At 39.2% G+C, this 21,553-nt stretch overlaps 1 pseudogene; it reads right to left on the bottom strand.

The window, feature by feature from the left end:
• Positions 1-754: 754 nt before the first annotated feature.
• LOC138431096 (U2 spliceosomal RNA) lies at positions 755-835 on the bottom strand (annotated as a pseudogene).
• Between the last annotated feature and the right edge of the window lie 20,718 nt (positions 836-21,553).

Here is a 21,553-nt window from a genome sequence, read left to right as displayed (position 1 = left end):
TGAAAAAGTTGGCTTAAAGCTCAACATTCAGAAAACAAAGATCATGGCATCTGGTCCCATCACTTCTTGGGAAATAGATGGGGAAACAGTGTCAGACTTTATTTGGGGGGGCTCCAAAATCACTGCAGGTGGTGACTGCAGCCGTGAAATTAAAAGACACTTGTTCCTTGGAAGAAAAGTTATGACCAACCTAGATAGCATATTCAAAAGCAGAGACATTACTTTGCCGACTAAGGTCCATCTAGTCAAGGCTATGGTTTTTCCTGTGGTCATGTATGGATGTGAGAGTTGGACTGTGAAGAAGGCTGAGCGCCGAATAATTAATGCTTTTGAACTGTGGTATTGGAGAAGACTCTTGAGGGTCCCTTGGACTGCAAGGAGATCCAACCAGTCCATTCTGAAGGAGATCAACCCTGGGATTTCTTTGGAAGGAATGATGCTAAAGCTGAAACTCCAGTACTTTGGCCACCTGATGCAAAGAGTTGATTCACTGGAAAAGACTCTGATGCTGGGAGGGATTGGGGGTAGGAGGAGAAGGGGACAACAGAGGATGAGATGGCTGGATGGCATCACTGACTCAATGGACGTGAGTCTGAGTGAACTCTGGGAGTTGGTGATGGACAGGGAGGCCTGGCGTGCTGCGATTCATGGGGTCGCAAAGAGTCGGACATGACTGAGTGACTAAACTGAACTGAACCCCCTAAATGCCCCTTTCGTGTCCCTTTGCTTATTATGATGGCTTCCACCACTACAGATTTGTTTTGTTACTGTTTGAAATTTATACAAATGTTATCATATACTACACTTGATCTTAGCCAAGAGGCTGAGAAGTGATAAAGGGTATTATATAATATGCATTCATTTAGTTCTGAATTCTTTCATTCAACACTATTGTTGTGTGTGTGAGATGCATCCATGTTGTTACATGCAGCTGCATTTCATTCACTTTAATTGCTACATTAGTATTTCACTATATTTATATACAATAGCCATTGATTCTACTGTTGAGGACATTTGATATATTTTTAATTTAGAGCAATTATAGATAGGGCTGCTATGAACATTCATCTGTATATATTTTGATGAATATATGTATTCATTTCAATGTGTCATATACCCAACAGCAACAATGCTGAATCACAGGGCATACCTATATTCTGCTTTAGAGATATTAGGAAACAGGTTTTCAAAATATTTTATATCAATTTACACTCCTATCAACAGTACCTGAGTGTTCCAGTTGTTCCACATCCTCAACAACATTTGGCATTGTCTATCTTTTTCATTTTAGCTCAACTGATTATCAGGCTCTTATCTAAAGCCTCCATGGGAATGGTAAAGTGAAAAAAATAAATATTATTACCACTCAAATATTTGGTACTACAAGAAATAAAATGGATATAGAAATTGACATTCAATAATTTTTCAACAATAACAATAATCTTGCAAAGTATCTTTCCTGTGATCCTAAGAGATGCATTTATATTCAATAAAGGATTTGCAAATAAATTGTCTTTACAGCAAATGTACACGTTATGTCACGTAACCCGACACTGTATGAGTTTAGAAAAAGTATAAAAATGAAGCTGAAGAAACCAAAACACCACAAATAGATTTTCTTCAAATATCTTTCCAAATCACATATTTAACAGAGTCTAAAAATGTTTATACATTCATTCAACTTGCCTCATGTCAAGAACTCATGTGCTAGATACCAGAGATACAAAATCAAATATGTGATGATCCCTACTTTTAAGCCACTTACAGTTCCCTGATAGCTCAGACAGTAAAGAATCTGCCCACAATAGGGAGAGTTGGGTTCAATCTCTGGGTCAGGAAGTCCCCTGGAGAAGGGAATGCCTACCCACTCCAGTATTCTTGTCTTGAAAATTTCATGGACAGAGGACACTGGCAGGCTACAGTCCATAGGGTCGCAAAGAGTCAGATACACTGAGAGATTAACACCTTCACTTTCAAGAATAGTGGCAAATATGTGCAAGTAACTCAACAGTGAGGACTGAGAGTAACACATGTAGTGATAGAGACAAGTACATAGGGATTTCTGTCGAGGGGGAGAAATCTTTCCAAGAAAAAAGGCTTCAGTGTGGGTGAAAGTCAAGCAGATCCATAGAGGAAAATTTAGAGTTATCTATCACATACATTTCTAAAAGGGTCTTCCAGGCATAGGAGTAGAATGTTCCATATCACCAATCTGATACTTAAGCTCCCTTTACTGTGTCTTTCAAAGACTAGAAATGCCAAGTCTCTTTGCAACCCCATGGACTGTAGCCTGCCAGGCTCCTCTGTCCATGGAAATCTCTAAGCTAGAATACTGGAATGGGTATTCCCTTATCCAAGGGATCTTCCCAACCCAGGGATCAAACTCAGGTCTCCCGCATTACAGGTGGATATTTTACCTGCTGAGCCACCAGGGAAGCCCCAAAACACTGGAGTGGGTAGCCTATCCCTTCTCTAGGGGACCTTCCCAACCCAGGAACTGAACTAGGTCTCCTGCATTGCAGGCGGATTCTTTACCAGCTGAGCCACCAGGGAAGCCCTGGAAATGTCAAGAGTCAAGTCCAAAGTCTTTTTTCACAGTGCACAAATGACCCTCTGAAGCTTTTGCCCGTGTGTACTTTGAGGTACTAGGAGACAATCTAAATACTTTTTCTGTAAATTCACATCCTCTTTTTGTAAAATAAAGGAAAAAATGCCCCCAATTTCCAAATGTACTGAAAGGAATAATGCGTAATAAACATAAAAGAATATTGTCCTAAGAAAAAATAATAACAAGAAAAAAAGGAGACAAAAATGCTCTAGATAATATATTCTGAGAAAATGGCTTCAGTGTGCCCTGTTTTCTCTTTTCAGGACATTTCTGGCACTTAGGAGAGGAGGAAATAACTGAGCAGGGGGAAAAAAATCACTATCTAACAAAAGCATAATGTCCTCTCCAGGAAGAGGAAAATGGTTCCAAGTCATTAAAGACACAATAGTCATTCCATAAAAGCACAAGAATTTGATTGAAAAGATTACTTCATTCATGTTTCCTGCAATTATTAATATTATGTGTTTTTTAAAAATAAAGACATCAAATTACCTTTACAATAGTTTCCAAAATGTAAACTAAAGCTATAGTTCTAGCCAAAAGAGCTGTATTGAATTTTTCCAGGTATATTAACTTTCTATAGATGTGGCAAGGTCAGAGTTTTTGTTCTGAAAGGAAGAATAGACACAAGGGATTTTCATGTTCCCTTCTATTTACTGACATTGAAATTATTTGATGAGAAGATGGTTATTGGAAGACACACATACATAGCACAATTCATGTTTAGGGAGATGGATTTCTTTGCAATTGCAAAAGTCAATGGCATTTCACAAATGCTCTCAGCACTCTTTATTGACTTTCTGGATAGATATTTCTACTAATGAAATGAGTCAGAGTTTCATGAAGCATTGATGACACAGACACATACCGACTTATTTCAAGCATCCTCAGTGTCATGATACTTTCAGAATTGGGTTCTGGGTTCAGTTCCTGGGTCAGGAAGATACCCTGGAGAAGGGCATAGCAACCCACTCCAGTATTTTTGCCTGGAGAATCCCATGGACAGAGGTGCCTGGCAGGCTACAGTCCAAAGGGTCGCAAAGAAACAACTGAAATGACTTACCATTCACCTTTTAAAATTATCTTGCTTTGCATACTCATGATTTTTTTTTTCTAAACAAAGCACACTTAAACAATTTGAGCAACAGATGATAAATCACTAACTTTATGAGTTTTGGAAAATCAGGATTTAATTGTGAATTGAATATACAGATACATAAAGGATAAATAATAACTGAATCATGACTAATTCAAAAAGTAAGTTGGTTAAAGGCAAAAAGCTTTTCCCTTTATCTCACACATAACTGTAAACATAGATCTTGTACTATTGTAAAAATATCATCTTTTCCACAATTTGAGTGGGAAAATGCAAATTTCAATTAAAGGAAACATGTAAAAAGCTAAGTCACCCTATTGAGTTGTGAATATTTTCTTCTTAAGACAGAGAACACTTAATATTATAGAATGAGACATGAATTAACAAAGAGCATAAAATAATCTCTCTTCCTTTTATCATAATTTTATAATATTTTTAGGATCACTATGTCTAGTTGATAGTTATTCTGTCCAAACATTCAGTATCATCTACATGGCCATGAACAAATATCAGTCAAAATCTTAATAGAATCAGGAAATAATTAAAGTATGGTTTGTGGAAGATCATTTCACAACCATTATATCCATATATCAAAAATAAAAAGGAGTAAGAAAGTTATCGGGCATACACTGAAATTTTATTATATTGCTCACCCTGTTGAAGAAAATTCTACTCACAAGAACTGGCAAAACAAATGTATACCTTATAAATGTTTCTTTTTATGTGTATTTCTTTTGTAGCCTTTTCATTGCCAAATAGAATTCAGGGGCAATTAGAAATAAAAGTATATAAAGAAACTCAAGACTATTAATTCATGAAAAAATATTTTAAAAGAACTGTGGCAGGAGAACTAAGGAGAAAAATATTATATAAAGTCTTGACTGGGTGGAAAATAAGAATGATTCAAACCTTAATGCTAAATTCCTAGCAATTCAGGTCAAAGACAGCACAATGTCATCAAGCAGACACTGAAATCATTGGGAAAGTTCCCAGCTTTTGGAGGAATATGTTGTAAGAATTTCTTTTACAAGGGGTTTTGAACAAGGTAATGAATGAAGACCTCAGCAGTAGGGTTGATATTTTTTAATGCCACAGAAACTTCCTGTTATATCTGACCACCATGAAAGCCGAACATACAATTTTTCAGTAGAATTCAGTAATAAAAATTCTTTAAAAAGAACCAGAGGACTAAAGCTAAGTTATGCTACTTTTTGGTCTTCAAGTATGTCAACATAAAGAATAAGATGAAACTTTTTTAAATTATGAGTATTGTTCAATTGTTTTCACTGGAAATAATTTTACACAACCATGCAATAGTAATAATGTTATGGCATTGATATAATCAACATGAAAGTAAAAATGATTCATGCTGGAGGCATGATATATTCATTCTGTGTAATAATATAACTTCTGCTAAGTCACTTCAGTCGTGTCCGACTCTGTGTGACCCCATAGATAGCAGCCCACCAGGCTCCCCCATCCCTGGGATTCTCCAGGCAAGAACACTGGAGTGGGTTGCCATTTCCTTCTCCAATGCATGAAAGTGAAAAGTGAAAGTAAAGTCGCTCAGTCGTGTCCGACTGTTAGCGACCCCATGGACTGCAGCCTACCAGGCTCCTCCATCCATGGGATTTTCCAGGCAAGAGTACTGGAGTGGGGTACCGCCGCCTTCTCCAAATATAACCTCTAGAGAAGCATAATATATCCAGGTGAAGGGACATAGGACCAGAGAGAAAGACACACAACCAGAGAAGCGAACATACCCCTGACTAGGAAACATGCACTTGTACTGCCTCTGTTTAATATTCTCTCTTTCAACTAGCATATTGAGAAGGATTTCACAGAAACATGTTTGCTAGAGACAGAGTATCGTCAAGAGTGCAGTCTCTAGCCTACAGCTGTGGTCAAATGGCCTGGGTTCAGGGTCTAAACATACCACTTCCTGCCCAGAAGCCATAGACTCCTTACTTAACCTTGTCAGCATTCTTTTTCTCTCTGAAGTAAAGTTGATGACAACGGCGTTCACCTATTAGGACAAGGCACCCATGGAAAGATCAACCCTGTAAGTCGTCTAACACAATACCAGACACGGGGTAAGCATTTTCCCAATATTAGAGACATTTGATGATCTTCACTGATAGAAACTAATGTGTTCCAGATATCAAGCATGTACACGAGGCAGTATTTTACTTCAAAAGTTAAAAGCCTGCCTTCTGTTTCTGGCTTCAAAGCAAGTTATCCAAACGCATTATTCCTTATTGGCAGGCTGTTTCACAAAACACACTGAACCCAGGAAAAGAAGAATTTATATCCGGAATCCAATTTGTAATCACAGACTTCTCAGCTGGGCCACACTTTCTATAGGATTAGATTTATTTGTGATCATTAGCTGAAGCATTCACTTCATAGTAAAAAACTAATTTACAAAGATTTGCATCCTCTAAAATCATATTAGGCCCAATGATTCGCTTTGAAAGATTCCAGTAGTGTTTTCCATGTGTTTTATAAAGCTCTCCAAACTCACTCGTATACAGAACAGAACCCCAGTAGTCTCCTTGCTTTAAAGCAAACACACACACATGCACACAATAAGTGAACAAACAAATTATTAGCCTTTCTTTTGATGTGGAATTTGAGGTTTTGCTTATTTTCCTGGTTATAATGCAGAAGTCAGGGTTCCCATTCATAGACTGAAGACTTCAGAGTCCTGTATGAACTTCATTAGAAATTCTACTCAATAGGAACACTTCTGTGATTTCACTTGACATGCCATAATGAATTTTTAAATATATTGGCTTCTTTTTGCTTTGCTTCCTCTCTTCGTATGGTTTAATTACAAAACATTGCAATCTGGTTATTCCTTGCTTAAGCTTGAGTCTAAAGAGAGAAGTGGAAGGGAATTGTCTGATATGAACATCACTGAACAAACTTTCTTCAGGTATTAATTCACCTTTTCAGTGATTCATTCTAACAAATCCTTATTGAATACTTTCTGTGTAATACTTCTGTTGCCAAAAGGAGAAAAAAATGATGAGAGATTATTTCTCAGAGGAAAAGAAAAACAGCAAAAGCTACTGCTTACTGAAGAGGTATTATGAGTCAAAATATCTAAAGGGTACAGATAGTTTTACTAGTTTATTGACTAAAATTGAGTTCACCACAATCAAGTGACTTACACCAAGTCACGAGGCTGAGGCGGGCACAGCCAAGTGTCACCTCACAGCCGTCCAACCTCAACACCTGTGCTCTGCACAACTTCTCATGCATTTATAAAAGAAAGAAAGTCAGAGCATAATTTCACAATAAAATGGAATATGACCAGAAATTCCTGACAACTCAAATTCATATTCAGTAAACAAAGACATGATTTAGAGGGGAAAAAAATCAGAGTAGCGTATATTTTCTTCCTAAAGAAGCTCTTTCTCATTCATCTGAAACTATACCAAAATTTTTAAATCCCATTTTCAAAATCTTTCCACAATCCCAGTCTACTTTTATTCCTCTCCCATTGTTATCAAAGAGCATATAATTGCTTCTTCAGTTCAGTTCAATTCAGTTCAATCGCTCAGTCATGTCCGACTCTTTGCGATCCCATGAATCACAGCACGCCAGGCCTCCCTGTCCACCACCATCTCCCGGAGTTCACTCAGACTCACATCCATTTCCCATGAAGTGATGGGACTGGATGCCATGATCTTCGTTTTCTGAATGTTGAGCTTTAAGCCAACTTTTCACTCTCCACTTTCACTTTGATCAAGAGGCTTTTGAGTTCCTCTTCACTTTCTGCCATAAGGGTGGTGTCATCTGCATATCTGAGGTTACTGATATTTCTCCCAGCAATCTTGATGCCAGCTTGTGTTTCTTAGTCTGGATTAAATTTACCAACAAATTTATATTCTGAGCAATAAGAATAATGCTGGGGATTTCACAGTTTAAGGACAAAAAATGGGCCAAAACAAGAGCATGATTCTGTTATTCATGTGCCTTTAGCCTCTGGTCATAAAAAAAGGTAACTTAAGGTCCAAGTTCATGGGAAATAGATGGGGAAACAGTAGAAACAGTGTCAGACTTTATTTTGGGGGGCTCCAAAATCACTGCAGATGGTGACTGCACCCATGAAATTAAAAGACACTTACTCCTGGGAAGAAAAGTTATGACCAACCTAGATAGTATATTCAAAAGCAGAGACATTACTTTGCCGACTAAAGTCCGTCTAGTCAAGGCTATGGTTTTTCCTGTGGTCATGTATGGATGTAAGAGTTGGACTGTGAAGAAGGCTGAGTGTCGAAGAATTGATGCGTTTGAACTGTGGTGTTGGAGAAGACTCTTGAGGGTCCCTTGGACTGCAAGGAGATCCAACCAGTCCATTCTGAAGGAGATCAACCCTGGGATTTCTTTGGAAGGAATGATGCTAAAGCTGAAGCTCCAGTACTTTGGATACCTCATGCGAAGAGTTGACTCATTGGAAAAGACTCTGATGCTGGGAGGGATTGGGGGCAGGAGACGAAGGGGACGACCGAGGATGAGATGGCTGGATGGCATCACTGACTCGATGGACGTGAGTCTGAGTGAACTCCGGGAGACGGTGATGGACAGGGAGGCCTGGCGTGCTGCGATTCATGGGGTCGCAAAGAGTCGTACACGACTGAGCGACTGAACTGAACTGAACTGAACTGAACTGAAGGTCCAAGTGGCAAGAAATTAGGCTTCTAGAGCTAATATTCTCAGCGTACGTTTTCCTGCTCTAAGTTTGCAGTATGCCTTTACGTGCATTTGAATTTTTCATCTCCATTTAAAAGCAAGTGATTTAGCATATCTGCCTTATTGAGGGTTTATATTTTAATTAAAACATTCTCATCTGGCTGTCTGTTGGCTGCTTTTGAAATCAAATCCACTGAATGAGAATAACAAAATAAGCTGTTCGAGAAGGCACTAGCCTCCCACCTCAACGCCTGGCTCCTCAAGGCACAGGGCCAGCAGTACTGCCCTTGAACTCCAGGAGAAGGCCACATGTGTTTGTCCCTGGGTTCTTTGTCTGCCTGGTTCCACAGTGACTCACTAAATCGTGTATATTTTAAAAGTCTGTAGGTTTTAGCAATGATGATTCTTCATCTTTCAGCAGTGTGAAAGCAACCTAAGTAGGAGCCCTGAAATGAAGCATTGTTAAAGAAAAACGAGACAGCTTAGAAAAAAGGGGCATGGTTAAACCAAACATCCTCTAAAACCACACAAAATTTAAAATATAAGTACTGGCACTTATAGATATTTGACTAGTCCATACGTACTCTACAATTGAAATATATTTCCCAAACTGTATACCTTGAGTTGGCATTAAACTCTCCCTCACTGGTTTTTAAGTAATGCTGTACCTGGGAAGCTTAGCTTTCTTTACACATTTATCTGTTTATTTTTCAAGTGCAACATTGCCATCTACAGGATATGAAATGACAAAATTCAGCCACTCCTTTAAAGACAAGTTTGTAATCAAAACAAGAAATCACTGAGGTTGAAAATGTATGTGCCCAAAATCAGTCCTATTTGATTATCCTGCCAGGCACTGCTATTTTGCAAATTATCTCATAATCTTACAGCTCACCAAAAAAAAAAAAAAAAAAGAATGCATTAAGTCGACTTTGAAGTTTCTTTATCTTTGGAAACTGCGTTAGAGGTTTGCTCAAAGGCTCTTCCATGATAAATGTTAGGGAGCAAGAAAAGCTAATATCAGTATGTGAGTTGGTAACATTAAGGATCCAACTTTGCACCTAATATGAAATGCTCTTGAAGCTAGCTGGGTGTCTGCTGCCTAAACTTCCTCACAGAATTCAAATAACAAATATAGCAGACAGTTTTTCTTTCAGATTTCAAATTACAGATTGAGCAAACTAACTTTCTCCTAGTTCAAGAAGAGTACTAACAGGAAGGGTACCTAATGAGCCTAATCATCTAGTCAGACTTCCTAACACTTAGAGGACACAACTAAAAGGGGAAACTCTTAGCCTATTTCGCAAATAAAGAAATAGGCATAGGAGGTGGTGACACTGAAAATCTTAGTTCATTTTCAGGCAGCCTTATTCCCTCCCCCCCCAAAAAAAATGAGAGAAAGGGAGAAACAACATAACTCATTTTCTCCATTTTGACACATAGACTAAAACATGAGGCAGAAAAAATATTGAATATACAAATGGTACTGAGAAGCTATTCTTGACCGCTCAGTGTAACCTCAGTTCAGTTGAAATTGGAATTACAATATTTATTAGAAAAAGCTTGAATGTTTCAGGAAAGGCTATTACAATTTTCTAGTACATTTCTAATATCCTTTCCTGGAGATACTTAATATTAGGATGTATAATTTGTGCTTGCTTTGGCAGCACATATATTAGGATGTACAACTGGCTCATTCTAATTTCTTAAATCGTAGCTCATCTAGAAACTAGGAGATGGACATGATAACATCCATGTTACCCTACCTTCTTATAATTTTTTAAAAAGTCAACTCCCAGAATAAAGGATTAGAACAATATAAAGCCAGCTCAATATAAAAAAATCATATTAAAGTATATAAAATTAAGTTTATTTTGTTATCACAGTACTAGCTAGAAAGCAGTCTAGGACAAAATAGGGATGCTTTGGTGCCAAAGAAAAAGCCTCATTAAAATGAAAAAACAATTTGAAAAACTCAGCATCAGGGTTTCATTTCAAATGTTTACTTTACAGCTTTTCATCACACATTCAGCATATCCTCTGTGTACATGAACCAAGTTTAAATCAAAAGATCACAAGAAAAAAATTCTAGCCACAAAATAAATTCCTTTTATCTCTAATCCTTCAACATGCAGTCACCAAACAAGGAACAAAACATTTATATGGACTAAAGTAGCTTCTGATCCAAAGACAATTATAGGGGTCAATCTTTGGTGGAAGTCAGCAGAGCAACTCCCTTGGAAAAGCAGTTTATATATCATCCATGGCTGCCAATATAGAGAGGATGCCTCCTTCCTAGAAACTACTTTCTTCAGCATTCCCAATGACCCCAACAACTGCCAAATCCAGTGGAAAGTTCTTAGACTTTGCACTTGCTCAGTTGTGTCTGACTCTTAGAGACCCTACGGTCTACAGTCCACCAGGCTCCTCTGTCTATGAGATTCTCCAGGCAAGAATACTGGAGTGGGTTGCCATTTCCTACTCCAGAGGAACTTCCCCACCCAGGATCAAACCCATGTCTCCTGCATCTCCTGCGCTGGCTTGTAGATTCTTTATCACTGAGCCACCTGGGAGGCCACCTCATCTTATTTGATACCAGAGAATCTGACATGGCTTTTTTCTTCCTTCCTGACACATTGCTTCCACTTGGCTTCCCAAGCATAGCATATTTTCTTGTTCTTCCTTCCAAGACCTTGGTCACTTCCATCTCCTAATCTCTCAAGGCTGGTTTGCCCTCAGGAATCAGTCCTTAAGCCTTTTCTCTGCCCTACCTAACTACATTTCTAGGTTATTCTACATGCTTCAAACATCATCTTTACGCTGATAGCTCCCAAATGTGACCTGCCCCAAATTTTACTTTAACTTTACACACCTCGGTCCAACAGTTACTCAACATCTTCATTTTAACATCTAATGGTGCACTCAGGCTTGATATGTTTAGAAGAGGATTTTTTATTCTCCTGCACTCCCATGCCTGCTTCTTTTTAAATTAACTAACACAAAGAGACTTTCTACTCCCTTACTGCCAGTTACAACTCAAGAGAAGACTTTGAGAGGACCTTCATTGCAAGCAGGTCAAACCAGTCAATCGTAAAGGAAATCAGTCCCGAATATTCATTGGATGGACTGATGCTGAAGCTGAAGCTCCAATACTTTGGCCACCTGATGCGAAGAGCTGACTCACTGGAAAAGACCCTGATGCTGGGAAAGACTGAAGCAAAAGGAGAAGGGGATGGCAGAGAATGAGATGGTTAGATAGCACCACCACAATGGACACGAATTTGAGCAAATTCCAGAAGAGTGGAGGACAGAGGAGCTTAGGGTGCTACAGTCCATGGGGCTGCAAAGAGTTGGACATGACTGAGCCACTGAATGACAATGACACAAAGAGAATGTTAGTGAAGGACTGAGAATATGGTTAGGGAAATTACCACTGTAGTAGAAAACACACTCAGAATTTCCTTAGTAAGGCTCATATGAAGGAGGTGATGAAAAAGAGGACTCAACATCCGCATTTTTACCCACTTCACATAGCACTGAAACAGCACCCACACTTAATGGAGGCTTACTTAATTTAGAGTTTATTTAGGGAAGTCTTCATTCCACAAAGACCCCTGTACTCTACTTTCCCCTCTTCAGAATCCTAGCCCAGTGAGAAAAGTTCTCTGATATTGCTAACAGTGTCCAATGTTATACAAGATTGATTTCCTGCCGACTATTGACTCTAAGAAATGAAGGCAGAAACAAATCTCTGGGAAACTGATTTAGAACTGCGAAGCTCGAGAAAGTGGCTGTCTGCCCATGGCTACTTGGGAGGAGTATGTTCAATATGAGTGATCCAATTGATGTTTAAAAGGGTTTAAAAAAGACAAGAAACACCAATTCATTTCTTATTTACTATTCTGAAAAAAGGGTTTTAAAAATCAAAAATTCACTTTGTCCATCTCAATCTTTTGGTCTATACTAATTGCAAAACATGTCTTGTAGAATATAATGCCAAAAAATTGCTCAGTGTATAAAGGGTATTCTCTGAAGTCAGATGCCTGAGAAAATCTGTGAATTTCATGATCTCTTGGAGAAATGCAGAGCACAGAAGCATGTTATAGTTACTGAGACTTCTTAAGTAAAGAAGTCCTTTGAGTTTTGTTCCTTCTAAAGTTGATTTGACCACAGTCTAATGTATTTGGGCTTCCCTGATAGTTCAGTTAATAAAGAATCCACCTGCAATGCAGGAGACCCTGTTTCAATTCCTGTGTCAGGAAGATCTGCTGGAAAATGGATAGGGTACCCACTCCAGTATACTTGGGCTTCCCTTGTGCCTCAGCTGGTAAAAAAAATTCTTCCTGCAATGCAGAACACCTGGGTTTGACTCTTGGGTTGGGAAGATTCTCTGGAGAAGGGAAAAGCTACCCACTCCAGTATTTTGGCCTGGAGAATTCCATGGACTGTATAGCCCACGGGGTCACAAAGAGTCGGATACAACTAAGTGATTTCACTCTGCTCAGGGCAGTGGCAGAGCAGGAGTCTGAAAGAGAAAAAACAAGAATTTGATTTTTGATATATTTTTGAAGCATCAGAGTAGTCAACACAGAGGGAGAAAGGCAAAAGTTTTTAGAAACACTTACCTATTTATTCATATAGAAAGACATTTACACACATATATACAGAGAGGCAGACAGATGGTTGATAAATGAATGGATGGATGGATGGACCAATACAAAGACAGATGATGCATAGGCAGATAGATAGACAGGGAATATGGGAGGACTACCATCCTATTTTCAATGTCTGAGAGTGTTATGGACTTTATGGGCCCTTTTCAAGATGACACTTAGCAACCCAATCCCCTGTGGTCCACCATTTATTTACCTCTCTTACTCTTCTCCACCATCAAAATAAAACTGTCTCAACTCTCATATAAAGTTTCTGCAATTATTCATTTCTAAGACCCTCCTAGAGAGTAGGAAATTATATCTATATGAAATATGGACATAAGGAATATATGTATGTGTCTGTGTGCCATAAGTTGTACACACTCTTTATCCAGAAATGTGTATAAATCTTATAACCTACTTACATGTTCCATAGAGAATTACTTCTTTAAATAAATATAACTATAAAAACTGAATACTATTGATATAAAATTATATCATTCAAGACTCAGTTTAAGAAAACAAAACCCCTTCTGGGATCATACCCCTTCCGAATGAAACATAGAAAGTCAGTGCCTATAAACTGTTGAAAGGAGCAGAGAAGTCAAGAGGCCACCACTGGACCGCTAGCTCCTCCAAGGTCACGCAACTCTGGCTAGAAACCAGGGATGAGAAAACTGGTACGGGTGCTGGTGCTGTTGCTGCCTCTACAGCTATGATGATGGTAACTCCCCACTGGCACATGGAGTTTGGCCACAGTAAACATATCCATCTGACTTGCTGCAGCCACCACTGCAGCAAAAAGATGGCTTCTGCCTACTTTCTGTCTCCAAAAGTTCACATGAGTCCATCTTAATGGTAAAGTCTAAATCATACCCAGAACTCTAATAGGAAAGGTACTTAGAAGAGATAGCATTTAGCTTACCAGCCCCTGAAATACAGAAAGTGAAAAGAAAGTGACTGCTTAGTCGTATCCAACTCTTCACAACCCCATGGATTGTAGCGAACCAGGCTCCTCTGTCCATGGGATTTTTCAGGCAAGGATACTGGAGTGGGTTGCAATTTCCTTCTCCAGGAGATCTTCCTGACGCAGGGATCAAACCTGGGTCTCCTGCATTGCAGACAGATGTTTTACTGTCTGAGCCACCACGGAAGCCCAGTAATACAGAAGACAATGCAAATAGATGCTGATACAGAAGACAGTGCAAATAGATGCTAAGTACTGATAGACAACTGCAAAACTGAAGTCCTTCCAAATTAATTTGGAGTAGACCAATTGCTGACAATATTTTAAAAACACTTGGAGGCAAAACCATGGCAACACAAAAGATCAGTAGTTATGGTGGGCAGGGCTGAGGGGAAATGAATAGGCAGAGTATAGAGGAGTTTTAGGGCAGTGAAAATGCTCTATGTAGTGTTAAAAAGGAAAGTCAAACCTACACAGCGTATTAAAAAGCAGAGACATCACTTTACCAACAAAGGTATGTATAGTCAAAGCTACTGTTTTTCCAGTACTTATGTACAGATGTGAAAGTTGGCTGATGAAGGCTGTGTGATGAAGAATTGATGCTTTCAAACTGTGGTGCTGGAAAAGACTCTTGAGAGTCCCTTGGACAGCAAGAAGATGAAACCAATCAACCCTAAAGGAAATCAACCCTGAATATTCATTGGAAGGACTGACACTGAAGATGAAGCTCCAATATTTTGGTCACGGGATGTAAAGAGCTGACTCATTGGAAAAGACCCTGATGTTGGGAAAGATTGAAAGGAGGAGGAGAAGGGGGCAACAGAGGATAAGATGGTTGGACAGCATCATCGACTCAGTGGACATGAGTTTGAGCAAACTCTGGGAGGTAATGAAGGACAGGGAAGCCTGGCATGCTGCAATCCCTGGAGACACAATAGAATTAGACATGACTAAGTGACTGAACTGGAGAAGGAAATGGCACCCCACTCCAGTACTCTTGCCTGGAAAATCCCAGGGAGGAGCATGGTAGGCTGCAGTCCATGGGGTCGCGAAGAGTCAGACACGACTGAGCGACTTCACTTTCACTTTTCACTTCCATGCATTGGAGAAGGAAATGGCAACCCACTCCAGTGTTCTTGCCTGGAGAATCCCAGGGACGGGGGAGCCTGGTGGGCTGTCATCTATGGGGTCGCACAGAGTCGGACACAACTGAAGAGACTTAGCAGCAGCAGCAGCAGAAGCAGCGTATCACATACAAGATTTTTTCCAACACTTCTGGCAACTGTGCTTCCATTAACCTGACTTCATTTTTTACTACAAGACTATAATCACTTTACTGCAAGGATGTAATCCATCAATTATTGGGTTGGCCAAAAAATTTGTTCAGTTAGTGACTACATTGTTCAGTAAAGTTCTCAGTGAATATGAAAAGTATGTCTTTTACTTAAAAATCAAGTGAACTTTTTGGCCAACCCAAAATATGCAATAGGGTAACAGATATTTGAAGTATTAATATACCTTAATTTGTGGATTTTTTAGCCAAGGACTTAGTAGAAACTGTTGCAGATTAGTCAAAGTACACTAACTACAAAGAAATCCCATAAATGATGTGTTAAATAGAAATTTATAAGGGAGAAAAACCTTAGAAATCAGAAATATTAGAAAAAGTAAGCTATGGTTAGAAACCATTTAAAAGTGTTTAAATTTTTACGTGGTTTTGTGTGGTTTAGTCAAGGACTTCTTTAAAGCTATATAAAGAGGTTGCTTTTCAATCAAGAGTTCCTAGGGAGCCTTCCATTCCTGATATATTAAGTTATAAAGCAGAGATGAGAGAGGAAGGAAAAAGAAAGGGCACAGGCAGTTTGTCCACAGATGGGGCAACCATACAAATTAGCTTGTGTGGAACAGTCCATCTTACACCTCTAGTTCTGTTAACTACTAATGTGTCCCCTTTTACTTTAAAAAGTGTTCCAATTTGAGTGGTAAATTATATGACCATTCTAATTGGTAAGAGGAGTAAAGAATAGGGATTATAAATAACATGAAATTAATGACATATTTAATGGAACATGCAAGGAGTGAAAAATCTAAAGAGGAGGAAAATCACTGAAATTGGGTCAGTTGCTAGGAGAAAAGCATTATAAAACTACCGAATATAATGATAAAGTACAAGTTAATAAGCAAAGATCAATTTACAGTCCTGCACCAAATAACACTGGATTTTATCTCCTCTCATCTTTAATTCTTTATCAATTGATATATGAATACCTATAATTTATCATAAATCACTAGTCTGAAAAGATATCAGTAAGTCACGCTGTTCATTGTCTTTCAAATAGCCTTAGACCCAGCTTTTCTAGGACAAAGAGCTAACTGCTGAAGGTCATGGTATTAACAGACTTACATCCTTGAAATCACCACTCTATTGGCCTTCCTGAAACCAGGCTTTCCTGCTTTATTTTCTATGGAGACCTTTATTTTCTATCCCTCTTCATAGCTTCTACTTGCCTACCTGATCTTTAAATGTTGGCAGTCTTAAATACATAAAAGACAATGTGGGGAACATTGAGTAAATCCGAATATGAATTAGATATGTTAGTAAATTTTTGCCAATTTTCTTATATATGACAATGGTACTGTGGTCATATAGTACAATGTCTTTAGTTTTGGAAGATGCCTGCTGAAATATTTCATGGTAAAGTGTCATAATACCTATAGCCTGTTTTGAAATAGTTTGGAGGGATAGGTACCGACAGATATAAACACAAATGTAGAGGCAGATATAGAGATAGGTAGACAGATGAACAAAATATGGCAAAATGTAAACAATTCTTGAATCCAGGTAGTAAGTGTATGGCTGTTCATTGCACCATGTAGCTTTGCTTAAACTTTGGTATTTTTATTTTTTTAATAAGTTTTAAATTTTGTCTTTACAATTTATTTTACTTTACAATACTGTATTGGTTTTGCCATACATCAACATGAATCCACCACGAGTGTACACATGTTCCCCATCCTGAACCCCTCTCCCACCTCCCTCCCCATACCATCTCTCTGGGTCATCCCAGTGCACCAGCCCCAAGCTTCCTGTATCCTGCATCGAACCTAGACTGGTGATTCGTTTCTTATATGATATTATACATGTTTCAACGCCATTCTCCAAAATCATCCCACCCTCTCCCTCTCCCACAGAGTCCAAAAGACTGTTCTATACATCTTTGTCTCTTTTGCTGTCTCACATACAGGGTTATTGTTACCATCTTTCTAAATTCCATGTATATATGTTAGTATACTGTATCAGTGTTTTTCTTTCTGGCTTACTTCACTCTGTATAACTTAGGTATTTTAAAAAATTTTAATAATATAGAAAAAAGTTTAAAAAATTGTTTAAGTTAACCATCTTTCGGCATCCTAACACCCATTCCACAGTAATCCCCAACCCTTCCTTCAACTCTGTCAACATTTTTTCTCATACTTTTTCTAGATGAACTCATCCATTCTTTAAACACCATCCAGTATAGTTCATTCCCCCAAATCATCTCGGGTTCGCACCTCACCACCAAACGCCTATATAGATAATATAAAAAATTAAGCATTCTACCTAGATATCTGGAGAAGGAAATGGCAACCCACTCCAGTATTCTTGCCTAGAAAATCCCATGGACAGAGGAGCCTGGCGGGCTACAGTCCATAGGGTTGCAAGAGTCGAACATGACTTAGCAACTACACCACCACCACCACCACCTAGATATCACATATACATGTCGAGTTTCATAGATCTAAAAGTGAAGTCCTGATACCCACTACTGAATAAATCTATTCATCTCCCTGCATTCTTCAACTAACTATTTAACACTTTTTTACAGCCGAGAACTTCAATCAGAAATCTGGGTATCATTCTTGATTCTCATATCATCTTCTTCCTCCATTCACTCAATTAATAAATTCTATTACTTTGACCTCCAAAAGACAACTCAAGGCCCAGACTGTCACCACTGCTCTGCTCCAACCAATGTAATTATCCTTTCCTGACAATGGAGGCCACTGTCAATACTTCCTTTCTTTCCCCTTAATAATACACGTTCCACAGATCATCCAAGCAAGTTAAATATATGTATATATCTAATCTTTAAATTTCCTGATTCAAATAGAACAACTTCCCATCTCATTTACAGCAAAGCACACCTACAATACTCGGACCTTAAGGCCTGGGTTGGTCTTGCCTGGAGCCACCTCTCCCACTTCATTCCCAGTTTGTCTTCACCATTACTCACTGTTCTCATATCAGCTTCCTTCCTGTGCTCAGAGATTGTTGAGCATTGTCTCCTCAGAAGTTGTGTCCATACTTTTTCATCTGCTTGACATGCACTTTATTTTTATTTATTAACAAATCCTCAAATCGGACATGGCTGAGCGACTTCACTTTCACTTTTCACTTTCATGCATTGGAGAAGGAAATGGCAACCCACTCCAGTGTTCTTGCCTGGAGAATCCCAGGGACGGGGGAGCCTGGTGGGCTGCCATCTATGGGGTCGCACAGAGTCGGACACAACTGAAGTGACGCAGCAGCAGCAGCAGCAGTATGTCACCTTAGATTCTTTTCTTCTGCAGGCTCAGATTAGTCTTTTAGACAAGGTCTTCTCTGAGTACCCTTTCTGCTTCATCTTAGCATCTTAGTGTTTCCTTCACTGTACTTTTCCCAAAGTGTAATGCATATCTCTTCATTGCTAGTGTTCATTTACCTTTTTGCTTACCTACTATATGACAGGCTCTGCTAGGTAATGGATGTACAATAATACCTGAGATAGACTTTGACCCTACTCACATAGAGCTTAGAGTCTAGATTTATCTCCTCTTTGCCATTTTATTTCAACATTGGAATCATAAACACCAGTGAAGAATGAATGTCAAATGGAGAGTTAAGACCAGATGAAATCAGGACAAACCAAAAGACAAGTTGTAGATGAGTATAAGGCAAGGAGCTAGAGCTGATCTAGGTGGGGTCATGGTCAGGCTGAAGAGACAGGAGTAGGGAACGCCAGGGAGATGCTAATAGAGATCTGATTAAAACTTTCCTTCTTCCCTTGAAAAAGGTTCTCATTTATTTAGTATCTGTACATGTCAGGCAGGCCCTGAGGTAGACCTCAAACAGAAAGAGCATGATCTGATTGCTAAAAAGGTAGATGCCCCAGCAAGTGTAATGAACCATGATGAAAACTGAGATCTTGTCCCCATCTTTGAGAGACATGACATCAGTATTCTGCAGTACAGAATTAGTCCTGATTTAAGTATGCCTGATAAATGGATTTAATCCAACAACCTAGCTGTTGTTCTTCTGAGGAGTCAGTGACCAAACATTTCCAGTTCAAGATGGGGTCTGTCATTTCTAAGAGGGCAAGAACTCAATTAAATGCAGCTCCAGCATACAATCTCAAGTTTGACCCCCTATCTGCCCTGATGTGTGAGCTTCTTAGATGATGTGAAAAAGGAGGCATCGCTGATGAAAATCTTGTAGCTCTCAACTTTAGCAAGTGGTTCCCCAGTCTCAGGGACCTCAAACTTTTGTGAATACATTCTACATGACAAACATTTTTCTATGTACTAAAGATGCAGAGGTAACACAAAAAGGAGCATGGCACTACTACTATAAATCTTATACTCTAATGACAGAGTAAACAAGAAAAATGAATAAACTCATTAATTTAAAATCATTTCTGATAATAATAGTTTCCATAATGAAAATAAAACAGAGTATTATGATAACAGAGTAATTTAGTGGTGTGAGGACCACTAGTTCTCCAAGGAATCTACCTACTATAGAAGTAGAGTTGTACTGAGCATATGGATGCCCAACAAACTTCATTTCCCAGGCTCCCTTGAAGCAAGGGTGGCCATGTGATTATGTCCTCACCAATGAAGTAGGTGAGGAAATGACATGTTCCACTTTGGGTTCTAGACTTCCTCCATGTTCCCTCTCCTCTTCTCATTGACTAGAAACTGAATGCAGAGACAGTCCAGCTCTAATTATTCCAATGATGACAGTACTTTGGGTATAACAGACAGAAAAACATGAGAGGATCCTGGATACAAGAATGACCCAATGGAGTAGAATTTTCCAATAACCTGGACCAAGCACATTGATACTCTGAATGTTATGTGAAAAATAAGCACCATCATGAGTCCATTTTTGAAGCAGCAGTTTAGCTTTGCAATGGCACCCCACTCCAGTACTCTTGCCTGGAAAATCCCATGGATGGAGGAGCCTGGTAGGCTGTAGTCCATGGGGTCATGAAGAGTCGGACATGACTGAGTGACTTCACTTTCACTTTTCACTTTCATGCATTGGAGAAGGAAATGGCAACCCACTCCAGTATTCTTGCCTGGAGAATCCCAGGGACGGGGGAGCCTGGTGGGCTGCTGTCTATGGGGTCGCAGAGTTGGACATGACTGAAGCGACTTAGTAGCAGCAGCAGCAGCTTCCCCAAACTAGGCAATGAAGGCTTGGGTCAGAAATACTGGGATGAGCACAGAAGATGGAATTTAGGAGATGAGGTTTGCATGATGGGAAGGAGTTACCCATGTGACTATGCAGAGGTGAAGAAGAGCCAGCACTAACAATATCCAGAAAGAGCTTGGCAAACTCCTACCCACAATCTTGGTAAGACCCAGCTCCTACATTAACACCAAAACCATAGTTACTAGTAAACCTTTGGCAGAGGGCCAGGAGTTATGTCATGGAGGACTTTAAAGGTTGAAGGTGAAGATTATAAAGTAAACCCAGACACAGGCCAGATCTAAGGCAAGAACCAGAATCTGATGACCTCCGCATTTTCTAGAAGTATGTAGCTTCCAAAAGTCAAAAGGTCAAAAGCAAGTGGATAACTGATGTCAGGACAAACAGAAGTATCAGGAGACATGGCAAGCAGTTTGGTCATACACTGAGTGGTAAGATAAACCAGAGCTGGTTTATCTTACCACTCAAGACATTTTTAGTAATTTACTCATTCAACAAAGATTTTTCCTTAATTAAGATACTATTTGTGTGTGTGTGTGATGGTTTCTTTGAGAATGATGTACCCAGATCTTTTCTTGTTCCCCAGAGTGATCATGTATTGCTGTATTTTTGCCTTAACATGTGTTGAGAACTGTTTCTTTGTTTTGTCATTCAAGTAACATCCATTGACCTACACATAGTGGTGTGTATGTGCCTGAGATTTCAAGCAGATTCACAAAAACAAGTGCAGAGAGATAGGAGAAAGGAAAGAGGGATTTACTGCTAGAGAGAGAATGTTGGCTTCTAATGATTTTTCGGGCTTCCCAAGTAACTCAGCAACAAAGAATCCGCCTGCCAGTGCAGGAGATGTGAGTTCACTCCCTGGGTCAGGAAGATCCCCTGGAGAAGGAAATGGCAAACCCACTCCAGTATTCTTGTCTGGGAAATCCCATGAACAGAGGAGCATGTGGGCTACAGTTCAAAGAATCACATAGAGTTTGGCATGACTTAGCAACTAAACAACAACCGCAATGAT

The sequence above is a fragment of the Ovis canadensis genome, chromosome 1 (genome assembly GCF_042477335.2).
Source record: "Ovis canadensis isolate MfBH-ARS-UI-01 breed Bighorn chromosome 1, ARS-UI_OviCan_v2, whole genome shotgun sequence".
In the NCBI taxonomy this organism is placed as follows: domain Eukaryota; kingdom Metazoa; phylum Chordata; class Mammalia; order Artiodactyla; family Bovidae; genus Ovis; species Ovis canadensis.
Note: the sequence above shows the minus strand (reverse complement) of the source record. Positions and strands in the feature narration are given on the sequence as shown.